Genomic DNA, 16,935 nt, shown 5'->3' on the forward strand with positions numbered 1-16,935 from the left:
CTACCCGTGGGTGGTCAATGCATCCCTATGGGGTGTGGATCCGCGCGCGGGGGAGAAGAGTTAAAATCCGCTGCGGATTTTAATTCTTCTTTTGCCCGTGGACATGAGGCCTTACTGTGATAACCACTTAAGGACAAGGGGGTTTTGTCCTAAAGGACCAGACACTTTTTAGGGTGGTTTTACTGCCCTGTTTTTTTTTTCTTTAAGGCCTCCTTCCCACGAGCGTGACGGGCTCCGCAGCGTAATATTCCGCTGTGAAGCCCGTCACGGCGCCCCCCAGAGCCCCTATACTTACCTGCGGGAGATAGCGTGAAATCGCTTCCCCGCCCACCACCGCCGCGTCACCGCTCGTCACCGCTCGTCACCGCCCACCGCTCTCGCGTCACCAGCCGTGTCACGTGACGCGGCCGGACCGCGTCATTTGGCGTCATATGACGCTCGGCGGTGGGCGGGAAAGCGTTTTTTCACGCTATCTCCCGCTGGTTACAGCGGGAGATAGCGTGAATGGACGGCTTCCATTGACTGCAATGGAAGCCGTCAGTGCGTACAGCCCGTCCTCACCCGCAGAAAATAGAGCATGCTGCGGGTGAGGACGGGAGAAATCGCGGTGCGTAATTCCGCGGTGGAATTACGCATCGTGAGCATGGAGCTATTAGGTTCAATAGAACCTAATAGCTGCGTGCAACGCAGCGGATTTTCGCCGCGAATTACGCGGCGGAAATCCGTTCGTGGGAAGGAGGCCTTAATCTAGCTACCAAAATGATTTTGGCTGTGTTTTTTTTTTTCTGTGACATATAGGACTATTTTTTTTCATACCTTTTTTCACTGACTTTTTTCCCCCCAGTTTTTTAGTTTTATTGGGGGTAAAAAGTAAAGAAAAAGAAAAGCCAATTTTTAAATTGTAATTTATGTTTAAAAATTGGTACATTATGTTAAAAGTACAGGAATGGGACGTTTTGATATATGCTTTGTATAGTCTTGTATTAAAGGGTACATATGGCATCGGTTTAGGTTTTCACAATTTTTTTTACATTTTATTCTGTAATTTTTTTAAATTTTTTTTTACTTTTTTTTTTAACATCTATGTCCCCTATAATGTCATATAAGACCTCTGGGGGTCATTCACATTGCCTTCTTTTTTTATTTCATATTTTTCCCCTTTAGCTGGGACATCAACAGGAGCAGCATCCATAGGAGCCCCAGTTACAGGAAAAAACATTCCCCTGTAGTGATAGTAGTCACTAACAGAGCTGATATGGGTCTGTTAGGACCCTGCAGCTCTTCTGTGGCAGGGGCACCTGGCAGCCACGTGATCACCAGGTCAAATTGTGGGAGTAACACTTCCACTTTCTCTTTGCATCACATAGAGCTGATGAAGTGTTATGTAGCCTGCAAGAGAGAAGGCAAAAGCGATTTAAAAAAGCCGTTTCTGCCTTCTCCTCAAGATCCTTGGCTGTGATTAATGCCAGATTGCCGCATTTATCCGCGCCATATTTTTGCTATCAGCCTGGATTAAAGCCCATGACCAAGCGCCGTAAATTTCCTTGGTCCTTAAAGGGTTACGTATATTCTATTCTACATATAAATGCTAACACATGTGGAATAAACTGAAGTAGCTGGAAAGGTTGAGGCTGCAGCCAAGGGTGTGCGGTGATGGAGCAGAAGATTACGTGTAAGCTTGGATCATCACCGATTTCCACGAAAGACGTGTTTCATCCAATGCCTGAAGGCTTCTGTTACCTGTCAGACATATTGCTGTTACTGGAAATCTCTGAAAAGAACCATTCTGAGCTGAACTCCAATGATCTTATTGGCTCTTTACAGAAATGTCTAGTAATATAAATCTAAACACAGCTCTGAAGTGAATATGAAGCTTTATACAGAAAGCAAAAGAGCGGATCCACACCATACAAAGAAATCTACCCAGCCAAATCGTGTCCGGAGTGCCTCAGACTGCTGCCCGTAATCAGCTTTAGAAGGCATATGTAACGAGAGGAAAGTTTTTAATCCGGTTTTTCTACAATGTATTAATAAAGTTGTAGTGACTTTATTGGAGGTCCCAGACTTCTCTCTTTATATGAAGCTTCATCGTGAACACGAGAACTCCATGTTTGTGATCTTCTCACATATATGCATGACATGGCTGTAGCCTTATATTTACTGTCTCATTGGTGGGAAAGGGTTAAATATTCAACAACATTTTTTTTTTTTCTTTTTGTTAAAGGGGGTTTGCCCAGGGTTAGGAAAACTGTGTGCTGTTTTACCACACATAGCACCATATCTGTCCATGGGCCATATCTGGTATTCAGCTCCCTTCACTTGAATGGGGAAGCGATGCAGTACTGGACACAGCCCAGGAACAGATGTTGCACTGTATCTGGAGGAACAGCACATCCCTTTTCCTATTTCAAGTTCTGCTTGCATTCTAAACGAAGAAATAAATGTAGCAGTAGACAAGTCAATAGCATTTACCTAATAGGTTATGTAATTGTCCTATTATTAACCCATTAAGGACCAAACCACATACTTACGCCACTTGATCCCGGGTTTTAATCCTGGTCGATTTGTAAGACTATAACACAGGATTAAAGCTGCTGCTCATACAATCTAGCAGGAACAAGTGAGGTCTTCGGCTGTTAGTCACAGCTAAGGACCCAGAGGTGAAGGCAGAAGCTGTTTTAAACCTCTTCTGCCTTCTCTTGCAAGCTACATAGTACTCAAAGAGTACTATGTAGTGAAGAAAGGGAACAGAAGTGTCACTTTCACAATTTGACTCGGTGATCACGTGATGGCTGGGTGGTCTCTGCTACTCAGACCAGCACTGTTAGGGACTACTGTTACTATAGGGGAATGATTTTCCCTGTAACTGGGGCTCCTATGGATGATGGATGATGTTCCTATGGATACTCCAGTTATAGTAGATGAAAAATACTTACAAGATTAATTAAGAAAATACAGGATACATTTAAAAAAAAATGTATCTTAGTGTGTGTGTGTGTGTGTGTGTGTGTGTGTGTGTGTGTGTGTGTGTGTGTGTGTGTGTTAGCTTTTACCCCTAATAAAACAAGCCAAATAATTTTTTCTTTTTTAATTCTGGGGAAAAAAAAAATAAAAAATAACCCATACAGTGGGGGAAAAAATATTTGGTCAGATACCAATTGTACAAGTTCTCCCACTTAACAAGATGAGAGGCCTGTAATTGACATCATAGGTAGACCTCAACTATGAGAGACAACATGAGAAAACACATCCAGAAAATCACATTGTCTGATTTTTAACGAATTTATTTGCAAATTATGGTGAAAAATAAGTATTTGGTCACCTACAAACAACCAAGATTTCTGGATCTCACAGACCTGTAACTTTTTCTTTAAGAGGCTTCTCTGTCCTCCACTCATTACCTGTAGTAATGGCACCTGCTTGAACTTGTTATCAGTATAAAAGACACCTGTCCACAACCTCAAGCAGTCACACTCCAAACTCCACTATGGTGAAGACCAAAGAGCTGTCGAAGGACACCGGAAACAAAATTGTAGCCCTGCACCAGACTGGGAAGACTGAATCTGCAATAGGCAAGCAGCTTGGTGTGAAGAAATCAACTGTGGGAGCAATAATTAGAGAATGGAAGAGATACAAGACCACTGATAATCTCCCTTGATCTGGGGCTCCACGCAAGATCTCACCCCATGGGGTTAAAATGATCACAAGAACGGAGAGCAAAAATCCTAGAAGCACATGGGGGAACTTAGTGAATGACCTGCAGAGAGCTGGGACCAACGTAACAAAGGCTACCATGAGTAACACACTACACCGCCAGGGACTCAGATCCTGCAGTGCCAGACGTGTCCCACTGCTTAAGCCAGTACATGTCCGGGGCCGACTGAAGTTTGCTAGAGAGCATTTGGATGATCCAGAAGAGTATTGTGAGAATGTCATGTGGTCAGATGAAACCAAAGTAGAACTGTTTGGCAGAAACACAATTCGTTGTGTTTGGAGGAGAAAGAATGCTGAGTTGTATCCAAAGAACACCATACCTACTGTGAAGCATGGGAGTGGCAACATCATGCTTTGGGGCTGTTTCTTTGCAAAGGGACCAGGATGACTGATCCGTACACATGAAAGAATGAATGGGCCTATGTATCGTGAGATTTTGAGTGCAAACCTCCTTCCATCATCAAGGGCACTAAAGATGAAACGTGGCTGGGGGCGTGGCCAAGCAGCTAATCTGACCGGCCGCATGTGAGGAGCGCTCCTCCACATACCGGCAAAAAAACCCTAATCCTGAAGACATCCTGAGGGTCCCCTGACCCAGAATAGCACCGGCGGAGGGAGGAGAGGATAGAGCCCCTGACGGCGCTCCCGGACGGCCGCAGCTGAGGTACCGGCGGCGGGGAGAGCGGAGACCCATAGCCGCCGCGGACGTACTGCGGAGGACACCGGTGAGCGGCGGGGACTCCGAGCCAGACTTTGCTCCGAGAGGGGGGAGAGAGGAGGCGGATAGACCCCCCGGAGGGACGTCTGTGACACCGACATAGCGGGCACCGCCGGCGGGAGAAAAGTCCGAGAGGCAGCGACTCCGGCGGCCATCTTGTGAGGGGCAGAGGCGGAGGTGCAGGGCCCTGAACACCAGAGTGCACTGCTCCCGGGCGCGGTAAGGAGTTGTGCGGAGAGGGGGAAGAGAAGGTCGAGATCCGGAAGGTATAACCGAGAGGTGGACATAGGAAAAGCTGCTGGCGGGAAAAGACCGCGAAAACGCGGCTGCGGCGGCCATCTTGCGTGTGGCGCCGGAACAGAAAGGCCCTTAAAACAGGGCCGAAAGCTACCCCCGGGCCCAATATAGCACCGCTGCAGGGAAAGGGAAGAGGACAGAGACATTAGAATTACACAGAAGGCACAGGCAGCGCAGCGCACAACGACCTCAGACCCGCAGCGAAGTGACCATCAAGCGAACAAGCGCAGCTAGCAAGCAAAGCAGTGAGAAGACACATTTAAGGGGACATAGAGGGAGGCCCTCCCCCCCCCCCCCTCCACTTACAAGAGGACTAAACACCATACAATTCGGAGAACCAGGAGAAGGGGCAAAACAGGGGCAGCAGCAGACCCCTATAGAACATTCAATTTCTATAACGGAAAACCAAACAACCGCGACATGGGCCCCACTAGACAAAGCTCATCTGCAGACAAACTTAAAGTCTTCGCAAGAGGAGAAACCCGGAAGGAGCCCAGCCCTGAACCCGCTGCGCCCGCTGCGGCGGGAGCTGCAGCAACAAAGCATACCAACCCAGATCCAACTGAGGGAACTGTGCAAACGCTGCAACAACTGTCTGAACAGCTTCTGACCGCAATACAAACATCTACAGCCACGCTCACCAGCAAAATTGATGAAGTTAAAGTGGATGTGAGTCTGCTGAGACAAGATCTCCAAAACCTAAGAGAACGTGTTGCCAGCACAGAGAACAGAATATCTACCCTAGATGATACTGTCGCCCCAATGACAGATGCAATACGAGATCTTACGCAGAAAGCTGAATACTGGAGACAAAAAGCAGACGATCTGGAAAATCGGTCGCGAAGAAATAATTTGCGCATAGTGGGGCTACCAGAGCGGGCCGAGGGGCAAAGACCTGAAGAATTTATAGAACGCTGGCTTCGAGAACTCTTTCCCAATGCTGGACTATCGCAAGTCTTTGTTATTGAACGTGCGCATCGAGTGCCCATGAAGCCACCAATACCAGGAGCCCCACCCAGACCCCTACTAGCAAAGCTGCTCAACTCCCGTGACAGGGATATAATCCTACAAGCTGCCAGAAAGGGAGGGCCCCTGCGACATGACAACGCCACAGTGTCCATTTTTCCGGATTTCTCAGCTGATCTCCAAAAGCAGCGAGCAACATTCTTCGGAGTCAAAAAGCAACTAAGAGATCTGCAGCTCCCGTACTCGATGGTGTATCCGGCTCGACTGCGGGTGATCGACGGGGACCGTGCCCGCTTCTTCTCCACACCAACGGAAGCAGGAAATTGGCTGAACACCAGACGACGACCAGAAGGGCCGTAATGTATACATAACCATTTATTTTCCCCTCTCTAGGTGCAGAGACCAATACACAAAGATGAACATTTCCCTTACAGTTCCTAACTGCACACTAGTGACTATCCTCTAAACACGCCACAAGAACACTCTAGCCAAACGGCACAGAACCGAGACTTTCTTTATCTGTGGCAGACAAGTAATCTACGATTCCCAGGAGAAGATGACAAACCTTCCCTTTCTACGGCCCCGGCGAGATTCACCTGTTTTAACCCCCCCCCCCCATCCTCCTCCTCCGCTGATTCCCCTCGTCGATGTCTTGCGGGGTGATTTAGAACCCCCTCCCCATATGCTTCCTATCCTTAAGGGGACCCACCCAGAAAATGACAGCCTAACCAATGCCGGTCCACATAACTGATTTAACAACACAACAATACCACAAGTATAGTCTTGTAATAAGCTATACTATGTAGGTACCCCCTAAATACAGGTTGCCACGAATACGTATGTGATAAAGAAGATAATCTTCGAATCTGGTTAATTACAGGTTGATTGAGAGTTACAGTTGATAGTAGTTTATCAAAATGTTTTTAAGTTGTATGCATCAAGTGCTCTATGATGATATTGAAAATGTGCTGAAGTACTGTTACATGATAGATGATAAAAATGTAATTGAGTGTCGGGGGGGGTCGCCTGACGGGCAGAATAACATGGGGAGTAGTATCCGGATCAGATTAACATCTCTTAGCCAATGGCGGAGATAGTCTTTGTATCCTGGAACGTCAGGGGCATGGGGTCTACTAGGAAACGGGCAGCGATGAACACGTTGCTGCGCTCATGGCGACCACACATTCTGTGCTTACAGGAGACCCACCTTACACCTGAAACCACAAAAGTCTTACTGAAGCCATGGGTACAATGGTCCGCGCATGTATACCACACATCATACGCCAGGGGGGTGTCTCTACTAATAAGAAGAACACTCAGATGGGAGGTGGAACAGATTAAGAAGGACACAGAGGGCAGATATATTTTTGTAAGAGCTAAAATTAACAATGACCCATATGTCCTACTATGTTACTATAACCCGCCGCCGGCAACAACAACCATTCTAGCAGACGGCATTCAATTTGCATCATTCTCTCCAGACGCAACAGTTGTCTGTATGGGAGATATGAACATGGTGATGGATCCCGCCTTGGATAGATTTGGGGGTGGTGCTCGGGGGGAGGGAGATGCGAGCAAGACTCGCCTGGCCTCTATTATCTCGGTAACGGGTTGGCTAGACTTATGGCGAACATTTCACCCGCAGCAAAAAGAGTATACCTGCCATGCAGCCCACAACCACGCTCTCAGCCGAATAGACTATATATTCGGGTCCCCTTCACTATTCCCTAAAATAGACTCAATAGAGTTCCTACCTCGAGGTATCTCAGACCACTCGCCAATACGTATGACCCTTAAAAACCCAGGCCCAATCACAATCAAGAGACCAAGGGTGCACCCATTCTGGCTTTCATTATTTGGACCTAATGACCGCATACCGGACCAGATCCAAATATACTATGAGGCACATGAGACGCATGGAGACATAAATCTAGTATGGGAGGCATTTAAATCATACCTTAGAGGCTGTTTAAGGTCCTCAATTTCATTTGTCAAAAGAGCCACGGCACGTGAAGGTGAACTTTTAGCAGAGCAATGCCAACAACTAGAAAGAGATTATATAGCTGACCCTATAGACACTAAAAGAGATAAATGGCTTCAGACAGGCAGAGACTACCTATTATACCTGAAAGAGAAAGCCCAAAGGAATCTATTCTTTACCCGACAGTCCTTTTTTGAACAAGGAAACCAATCCAGTAAACTACTTGCTTATATGGCGAGACAGGAAACCGCTCCCCCAACCATACTGCGAGTTAAATCAACCGAGGAAGTAGTGCTTACAGACCCGAAAGAAATCCTAGATAGATTTCAGCAATTCTACAAAGACTTATACCAATCAAGGGTAAATTACACAGCGGCAGAACTAGAGACCTACTTAAATGACATAATATTTCCAGAAATACAAGACGACTATAGGTCCCTACTTGACTCCCCCATAACAGTGGAAGAGATTGAAGAAGCAATAAATGAGATGGCTAAAAACAAAACTCCGGGAATGGATGGGTTGCCAGTGGAAATATATCAACATTACAAAAAAGAAATAATACCACAATTGTTTACCCTATACAAATACATCCTGGATAAACATCACCTACCAGAATCGATGCTAGAGGCCAACATAGTCCTCATACTTAAACCAGACAAAAACCCAGAGGAGTGCGGCTCGTATAGGCCGATTTCCCTATTAAACACGGACTATAAAATCCTTACTAAAATACTAGCGACCCGACTAAACCAAATAATAGGGAAAATTATACACCCGGACCAATCTGGCTTTATCCCGGGTAAATCGACATCGGACAATATCAGAAGAACACAGGTAATCACACAGGTGGGGTGGAGGTGGAGAGCAGACTGGGCCCTGGCCTCACTAGACGCGGCTAAAGCGTTCGACTCCGTCGAGTGGCAGTACCTGATAGAGGTGCTGCGTAAATTCAGGTTTGGAGAAACGTTTATAAAATGGGTCACCATCCTGTACAAAGCCCCGACCGCAAGGGTAACGGTAAACGGCCTGGTCTCCACTTCCTTCCCACTACACAGGGGGACACGACAGGGATGCCCACTTTCCCCCCTTCTATTTGCAATTGCAATCGAACCCCTAGCCCTGAGAATTCGACAACACAACTCATACAAAGGCGTTCAAATCGGACCCAGAGAGGATAGAATAGGCTTGTATGCGGACGATATAATATTGTATATGTCAGACCCTAGAAACACCCTACCACTGACCGTATCTCTAATAGACAGGTTTGGAATTTTTTCAGGCCTATGCATTAACTGGCAAAAATCCGCTTTCATGCCCCTAAGATCAGAGGGATGGCAGACGGGGGATGTATTTTGTAACTTACAAATCACTCCCAGATTTAAGTACCTTGGTATATATATCACCAGAGAACACACCCAGAGCCTCGAGTTAAATATTGCCCCCCTGCTGACAACTCTGCAGCAAAAGTTGAAAGGCTGGAGCACCCTACCACTATCTGTAGCAGGCAGAATAAACCTCATAAAAATGATAATACTCCCTAAATACTTATATTGCCTAGAACATACAGAAACAATTATACCACAGAAATTCTTTAAAAAAACTAACTCATTAATAACGTCATTCATATGGGGAAACTCTAGAGCCAAACTACGACTGGATACCCTACAACGCCCTAAAGAAACTGCAGGTATGGCGTTACCAGATTTTAAACTATATTATCTGGCGGGACAGGTCAGGTATCTCCGTCATTGGCTGTCGGGTGCGCCTCTCCCTAACTCCGAGCACCATCTCATGTACTTCCTCGAGGAGACTTCGTTGTGGATCCTCCTGGAAAAACCAAAATTGATAACCAAACAAATGCTGCCAGTCCACAGACTGGCAGTGAACGTGTGGCAGATATGCAAATCACTAACAAGACAAGAGAACACCCCCTTGGAGACTCCCCTGTGGGACAACAGGGCATTACCACACTTGGTGAATTTGCCAGGTAAACAATTCTGGATAAACTCAGGAGTTACCACACTAGAGCATGTTTATAGGGACCAAACACTGGTTTCCTTTGAACAAATGCAAGAGCTATACCAGATCCCAAGGGCGGGATTTTTTAGATATTTGCAACTCCGACACGCACTGACCGCACAGTTTCCAGGACCTAGACAAATATTTTCACAGTATCCATTGATAGGGGTACTGCGAACACAAGGACCCAAAGGCCTGATTTCAGTGCTGTATACCCATCTACTACATGCTAAAATCCCTGACATACCAATGACAGTAATGCAGAGATGGAGAGAACTTATTCCCACCCTCACTAGTGAAGATTGGGAAATGGCCATGTCCATATACACCACAGTATCACCGGCGGCAAATAACAAACTAACACAACTATATATCTTACATCAGTGTTATCTAACACCGAGCAGACTTCATAAAATGAATCGGATAACCACCAACCGCTGCCACCGATGTGGAATGCCCAATGCAAACTTCAACCATTTGATATGGAACTGCGTAGATATTCAGACATACTGGAGAGAGATTATAGAGTTTCTAACACAAATATTGGGAATACCAGTACCACACGATCCTGCAGTGTGCCTGTTGGGGATCTTAGACGAAGAACAATGGCAATATCATGACAGGATATTTCTTACAAAGGTTCTATTTTACGCCCGGAAGGCAATAGCCTTACGCTGGATGGACAGGCGCCCCCCGACACTCACAAAGTGGCAGAGCATTGTCAACGCCGTTCTGCCATATGAAAAAATGGTATATAAAAATAGAAAATGCCCTGAAAAATTCGATAAAGTGTGGGAAAGATGGTGTGGGTCATCAAGTACGGTGTACACACAGAACCAGTTCCATAATTTGCTGAGAACAGTGATGCCTAGAAACACTTAGATGGGCTAACAAAGGAACACACCCTCCGCCGACACCACAAAGAAATTATATTACCAGAGGAAAATGTAACAAAGGAATATGTCAATAGAATGTACTAAAACACTTGTTAGGAATATAATGAGCTAATGATGTAACCAAAAGTTTTCTTTATTCAGTTGTTGTACAAAATACAATGTTTTCAATAAAACGAGTTTAAAAAAAAAAAAAGATGAAACGTGGCTGGGTCTTTCAGCATGACAATGATCCCAAGCACACCACCTGGGCAATGAAGGACTGGCTTCGTAAGAAGCATTTCAAGGTCCTGGAGTGGCCTAGCCAGTCTCCAGATCTCAACCCCATAGAAAACCTTTGGAGGGAGTTGAAAGTCCGTGTTGCCCAGAAACAGCCCCAAAACATCACTGCTCTTGAGGAGATCTGCATGGAGGAATGGGCCAACATACCAGCAACTGTGTGTGCCAATCTTGTGAGGACTTACAGAAAACTTTTGACTTCTGTCATTGCCAATAAAGGATATATAACAAAGTATTGAGATGAACTTTTGTTATTGACCAAATACTTATTTTCCACCATAATTTGCAAATAAGTTCGTTAAAAATCAGACAATGTGATTTTCTGGATGTGTTTTCTCATGTTGTCTCTCATAGTTGAGGTCTAACTATGATGTCAATTACAGGCCTCTCTCATCTTTTTAAGTGGGAGAACTTATACAATTGGTATCTGACTAAATACTTTTTTTCCCCACTGTATATCACGGTAAAAAAGCACTGCAAAAATAATTTTGGTAGCTGAAGGAGAAACAAAAAAGGCCATAAAACCACCACGGGTAAAATCCGTCAAGTATGTGTCGTCCTTTTGCAGCGAACACCCTGGTCCTTAAGGGGTTAAAGATCCTTTCTGTTAAATGTGAACACGTGTGAAGTCTTCTTAAGGAGCCTTATATATTGCCAGCATTTCAGAGGTAAATGGAGTTTGTTTCCCATATTAGCTAATTAGTCCATCGTTAGTTTTTCCATGCATGGTGGAGTCTTATTGAAATGCGTTATCGCCGCAAGGAGTTATCGTAATGTGTTTGATCTCACAATGTCAGACTCGCTGTATTAAGAACCAGTAATGACACCCAACACCATTTCATGGTGTTTTGGGGTTGAAGCTTGTACAGTAAAGTCACTGTGAATCCGCAGCCTTCCATATATACTATACCGAGCTAATATAGTGCGGTCGAAAGACAAGAAGTTAGTGGAGTGTGCGGAATTAATGAACAGCAGCCTCTAATTCACTGTATATTCAACAGTGCTGATCCTTTACTTTGACAAGGGAGGAGAGCAGCAACCCTTCCACTATCTCACTATATTAACTAATGAAGCTATCGACCGATATGCCACTCGATGCGTTCATTTATCATTTGTAATACCATTTAGCCATTGCCTACTGTATCCGTGCATTAACTCCTTCACTCCGTCAGATAGCATTAAACTGAAATATAAAAGTAAAAATCTCTCCGTACTGAACAGAGTGAAGTTCCAAATCGTTCCAGGCAAACATTAAGTGGGATTTTCTGTTAATGCACTTTGAGAGTCCATTAGCATTAGTTTTACCTTAGGCTTTGTCTTTATTGCAGTGCTCTGAAATTAAGAGACAGTTGTGGCATATTTAAAGGTCACAGGCTGTTCCCTTTATAAATTCAGGTTTAGCCATGTCCTCTGGGTAGAAAGAGACTGGAATCATGGCTGACGAGACGCACGCTTGTTTATACATATATGTTCATAGGATATTTAAAAAATATTGAAATTTCTATACATATGTATATATACTGAATGATCTTTGCCTATTCTGGAAGGAGATGAATAGAGAAAGGAATAATGCCTTTAAGAAATAATCTAAATATCTAGCCTTTTTGACTCCTTTGGTCTAGTGTATGGAAATGGTCTGTGTTGGAGTAACCACTTAATTTAGGTGATACTCAAGGGGTATCATAGTCTTGACAATCAGGTATGCCTTTTTATCATTTGATGCATCGGAGAAGAACACAGTGAGAAACACTCAGTGATGTTTTCAGGTTCTCGTTTTATAATTGCATAGTTTACATAGTAATATTTCTAGCACTTGTCAGGAGGTGATCACGAGCTACAGCGTTACAAGCTTGTGCACATGCATGTATCTGTAGCTGCATAAATATAGAACATTTTTATACATTATGTTCTATTGCAAGGGGAAAAAATCCTTGAAAAAGACATTCAGTACATAAGCAAAGAATAATGCTAAACGAGCTAGAAGCACGATTACAATAATGAATTGTTCCTACAACGAGATGCCCTTGTATTCATAAATTGTATGTTTCCTTCGCGATGCAAGCGTATAAACTGGCTAAAGGAATGATGTGCTTTTAAACCATTGTTCTTCAGCTACTTTCGCAGTCTGAGAGTAAAACTGTCTTATAGCAACCAGTCATAGTTCAGATTTGTTTTTATTAGTGCCGTTTAGAATAGGGAATCTGATCTCTGATTTGTGCTGCTTGCATATTGCTACTCCTTTAAAGGGGTTTTACAAGCAGTGCCGGCTGACAGTGCCAGGATACACCGGGTTCGGAGCGGAAGCCGCTGCTTCAACCCCTATGTGGTGGCCAGCACTCGTTGTTGCAGGTGCAGCTCTCATTGAAATCTGTTCAGAACCCGGTGTAGTCCGGCACTGACAGCCGGCGCTGCCTGGAAAAATCTATTTTTTTTTTATTTCTTCCATGTGTGCAACTAGATGCTTAGCTTTTTATTGTAAGTTTGTTTAGGTCCTTGGACCTTTGTATACGGAAGTCTTTATTTCACCTCTTGGGAGTGGATTTTTGTGTTCTGGGTTTTCAAAAGCGGTTCCAATGGTTGGAAGGGCGGGCCAATAATCATCTGTCCCCATACAGATTGCATTTGCTGGCAGCACATCCTCTGTTTACATAGGGAGATGTGCTGCAGACAAGCAAGCAATTCTTATGCTCACATAAAAACCTTGGTCAGCGTTTGCTTGTTCGTTGATTCATCACGAAGATGTTCACGGGTTTGGGTAAGTAAATAAGCATTCGTATGAGCGTTGGTGCCTGATCATCAGCCCATATTAAAGGACCTTTAGCCAAGGAAAGAAGTAAATTGCTGACCGACTCTATCCTGGTCAGTTATGCTAACAGGAAGACAGTTGAATGTCCATTTTTAATCAACATGTTAAAGGTCCAAAATTCTGTGTTTTATTAATTTAAAAAATATATGTAACTTTTTTTAGATGTTTTTGATCTGCTTTTTACAATATTATTAGCTGAAGAACCTAATAATTGGTTGGAAATTAATTCTTAGAATACAACTTGCCATTGGCTACAAAGCCCAGCTTAATAAATTCACTATTAACTTACATCAACTTTACCTAATAGAGGTTTATTGGTAATAGGGCCGGCCTTAACAATGTGAGAAGTGTGTGGTCGCACAGGGTACTAACGCCAGCTGCCAATAGGGGATGGGGGGTTGGTTTGACGCGGTAGTGGGCTAAGGCTCTGCCCTCTCCGCATAGAACCAACTCTATCCTCTCAGCAGTCAACATACAGCAGGACTCGGTGATCAGCCAAGTTTCCTTCCCCATGGCTCTCCTAGGTCTTGAGCTATGTGACCAGTACAGAAGCCGAGAGAGCCCTAAAGACGAGCAGCTGGTCACCGAGTCCTGCTGTGTAAGTGTGTACAGGGAGGAGAGGACCAGCTGAAGGGAAATAGCTATACATTGGTCAGACTTACATACAGCATGTATATAATATACTGTTGAAAAGAATATATACTTGTGGAAGGGATATATACCGTAGTAGGGGGATTTATATAGTGTGTGTGTGTGTGTAAGGGGGGGGGGTGATATAGCCTGGTTCTTACATATATAATGGGGGTGTGGGGGTGTTTACATACCATGAGGGGAGATATATAATGTGAGCGTTATAGATTGTTCAGCCCACTCTATACATGACAGGTGTCAGGCAACATTGACAGTTGACTCCTGCTGTTAACAGCTGTGATTGGAGATAACACCAATAGCAGCTGTTAACGCTTTAAATGCCCGGATCTGCTTTAAGGGGTCCCATACAGCCCCCCATGATGAGACTCGTGGAGCGCCGACTGAGTGTCATAGCCTTTTGAAAGGGCCGTGATGTATTTATGCCCATTTGAGATGTGTATAAAGACACACAGTGTTTTTATGCACGCCAATGGCACATCTCAATAGATTGCCTGCAGAAGTACAATATACTGCAATACTGAAGTATTGCAGTATATTGTATAAGCATTCAAATGATCGCAAGTTCAAGTCTCTTGAGGGGACTAAAAGTAAGTGAAAACCAAAAGTTTGTTTTAATATTGTAAAAAAATAAAGGATATTAAAAATCTAAAGAAAGTTTCCCTGTATTTAAAATAAAATCTAAAAAAAAAATTGGATTGCCACAACCACAAAAGTTAGATCTATCAAAATAACGCATTATTTATCCCACACAGTGAATGTCATCAGAAAAAAATAAATAAAAAGCGACCAAAAAGTTATATGTACCCCAAAATTGTATTAATGAAAACTACAGGTCACCCTGCAAGAAACGAGCCTTCATACAATTCTATTGAAGGTTGAATGAAAAGCTGTGGGGGTTAAAAGATGACAACATAATTTTTATTTTAAAAGATATTTTCATTTTTTAAGCAGTACTACATTACAAAAAAAAACATATAAATGTGGTATCACTGTAATTGTACTGACCCACAGAATAAAGGCCAGATGTAATTTTTAATGCGCCATGAATACCAAAAAAACAAACTCGCCAAAATGGCACAATTGTTTTTTTTTCTTTCCTTTTTTCCCCACTTAGAAATTGTTTTAAGTTTTCCAATACGTTATGCAGTATTATAAATGGTACCACTGCAAAATACAACTAATCCTGCAAAAAACAAGCCCCTGTAACTATTTTGTCAGTAAAATAAAGAAGTTTTATTTTTGCTCCCCACTCTCAAAAAATTGTAAACACCAAAACAAAAATGGCTGCAGTAGGAAGGGGTTAAAAACTATAACTTGTCCCACAAAAAACAAGCCCTCATCCGACTAGAAAAAATAAAAAAAGTTATAGTTCTTTGAAGGCGTGAATGAATCAACTGGATGCGATATAAAGCGATCCAAATGGAAACAAGCTCCGTATGACCAGTTTTCACGTGTTCTTTACATCACGTTACAGCTGTACAGTTGTACAACAGTTGCCAAGCAGATCATCATCCGTATAGGAGCTCAATACAGTTTTGTTGTAATAAAAGAAATTAAATGGCGCTCTGAAGGAACCAGTTTGAAAATTTGATGGGGTGAATTATCACCCAGGGTAGTAGTCCAGGGTTAAACAGGTGTTTTTGAGGAGAGTGTATTCTGACATATCCGTCACATCAATGTGCGACTTGTACAGGCCATTTTACCTGGTTGTTGTAATTTGCAGGTTGTTTTTTTCAATCTTAAAAGAATAACATATTACAGAAAGTAGTTGTCTTCATTAAAGGGGTTTTGTAACATAGTAACATAATATGTTAGGCTGGAAGAAAGACTTATGACCATCCAGTTCGTCCTATTGTGGTTGATCCAGAGGAAGAAAAGAAAAACCTCAATTAGGTAGAAGCCAATTATCCTCATTAAAGGGGAAAAAAATTCCAACTCCAATCTAGTAAACAGAATAATCCCCGGATCACTGACCCTTCTATATTTATCAGTGATATAACATGCAATATTATAACGCTCAAGAAAGGCATCCAGGCCCCTCTTGTACTCATTTATCAAATTCACTATCACCACATCCTCAGGCAGAGAGTTCCATAGTCTCACTACTCTTACAGTAAAGAACCCCTTTCAGAAAAATGGAAGCCCTCGTTCACATTTGCGACACAGCATCGCAGCGATATTGCATCGTTGGTCCATGCGATATCTTTTTGTGTCTTTTCGTGGCAATACCGCTATTTTGTAGCGCGACTTTGTAGCACCACACGCAAGGATTTTCGGGGGGGGGGGGGGGCTTGAAATATAAGCCCTACTGTGAAAATAAGCCCTAACTGCAAAATAAAAAAAGTATACTTCACCTAGAAGCGCTGTCCAGGGCTCCACTGCAGCTTCTTCCTGGTCCCCGGCACTGGTCTTCATCTTTTCTGGCCGTGGATTAAAAATTCCTGCCTCCTGGAAGCGCCGGCTGTGATTGGCTGACGCTTAGCCAATCAGAGGCAGTGCTCAATGAATGACTGTGATTGGTGCATCGAGTGCTGGCTGTGATTGGCTGAGATGGAGAATAGAGCCTGGGACTGGGGGAGAAGATACGCCGCAGATGACAGGGATTCTA

General features: G+C 43.7%; 1 protein-coding gene across 3 annotated transcripts in view; it reads left to right on the forward strand.

Annotated features, from left to right (window-relative positions):
* The window catches only part of MAGI3 (membrane associated guanylate kinase, WW and PDZ domain containing 3), a 298,048-nt gene that overhangs the window by 177,902 nt on the left and 103,211 nt on the right, over positions 1 to 16,935 (forward strand). The window lies entirely within an intron of this gene.

Source organism: Eleutherodactylus coqui, chromosome 4 (genome assembly GCF_035609145.1).
Source record: "Eleutherodactylus coqui strain aEleCoq1 chromosome 4, aEleCoq1.hap1, whole genome shotgun sequence".
Taxonomy (NCBI): domain Eukaryota; kingdom Metazoa; phylum Chordata; class Amphibia; order Anura; family Eleutherodactylidae; genus Eleutherodactylus; species Eleutherodactylus coqui.